Source organism: Epinephelus moara, chromosome 22, assembly GCF_006386435.1.
Source record: "Epinephelus moara isolate mb chromosome 22, YSFRI_EMoa_1.0, whole genome shotgun sequence".
NCBI classification, from domain to species: Eukaryota; Metazoa; Chordata; class Actinopteri; order Perciformes; family Serranidae; genus Epinephelus; species Epinephelus moara.
In genome coordinates, this window is record NC_065527.1 from 3,960,635 (window position 1) to 3,962,110 (window position 1,476).

Sequence of the window (1,476 nt, forward strand, 5' to 3'; positions counted from 1 at the left end):
CCCCCCCCCCCCTGCTTCTCTCTCTATCCAATCTGACTCACTGACATTTAATTAGTTGGTGAGTGGAGGACGTCTCACCACATCAGCCCTGTAGTGCTGCTGACCTTTTCCGACTGGGTCACTCATCTGCCATTAGAGCACCACCCCCCTCCTCATCCCCATCCCTCCACCACCACTTCACACACACACACACACACACACACACACACACACACACACACACACACACACACACACACACACACACACCCTCATCATCCTCTTGGTACTAACAAAGAACACTTCAGTGATGTTGAAATGAGCCAGCTGGTGATCTGGCAATTGACATTAAGGTGGAGTTTTCTTTTGCATAAATGAGATGAAGTCACATGGACATGTTTGATAATTTGTGATGCAGCCAGCGCGGGTGTGTGTGTGTGTGTGTGTGTGTGTGTGTGTGTGTGTCTTCAGTGATGCTGGCTTGATGATCTGGTGAATGTTGTTTGTGTGCGTGAGAAGGCTTCCTTTCACTCGGTTGCATCACTCTAATCAGCCATCATAAGAGGAGACTAACAACAGTTATCCTTTCATCTCTGGTCAGTGCAAAATGCCCTTTGCAACACACATGCGCATAGATGGCTACACACATACACACACACACACCTGCACTCGCAGTCAAAGCCAATCAGAAGTTTCCACTTCTGTCTCCCCCCCAACATCTCCTCTCCACTCCTCAGCGCTGTGACATATCACCCAGCAACATCAGCTGCCAGACACCTCCTATCAGGATCGGTTTGGAGGCCTTTTAATCCGCCCTCTAAAGAAGTCTTTCCTGTCAATGGAGGGAAACGTGACCCCAATACCAAGGAGGAGGAGGGAGGGGAGGTGGTGGTGGTGGTGGAGGGATCCGGGGTGAGGGCCTGGCAGAGAGAGCTACCCAACTGGCCCTGCATACTGGTGTTGGGCTGCAGCCCAGGCCATTTTTTTTTCCTGTCCAGAGAGGTTGGAAAAACATCCTCCGCATAGACACAGAGGAGAGAATACAGCTTTATCACTGAGGGTGGTGGGGTCAAGGATCGCTGGACAGAGGTAAAGGTCTGGAGGAAGATGTGGAAAGGAAAGCAGAAAACCAGCTGAATAAAGAGTGCTGAGAATATTTAAGAACACCTTCAAAAAATCTGCTACTACTTGGAAGACCTTCCAATATTTAGCTTGGGGGAAATCTTCCCTCATCTTACCCTAATATTTACCACGATCACAGTGATACTTTCTGTTGCATGTTAAAAGCATTTCCCATTATTTGTAAGCATCAAGCTAACGGACTAAGCACTAGCTGTATACCACATGGTTGTAGCAGTTAAGCCCAGTTTCCACCAAACACTTTCAACCCTTTTAACCCTTCAGACATGGTACCTAGACCCTCGGTCTGTTCAGACAGTCCTCTTAAATGTGGGCGGGGTTGTTGTCACTCACTGCTCCGTCCAGCACTCGCTGTAT

General features: G+C 48.7%; 1 long non-coding RNA gene across 1 annotated transcript in view; it reads right to left on the reverse strand.

Annotated features, from left to right (window-relative positions):
- Nucleotides 1-1,476, reverse strand: part of LOC126384511 (uncharacterized) — a 490,327-nt gene that overhangs the window by 488,386 nt on the left and 465 nt on the right. The window lies entirely within an intron of this gene.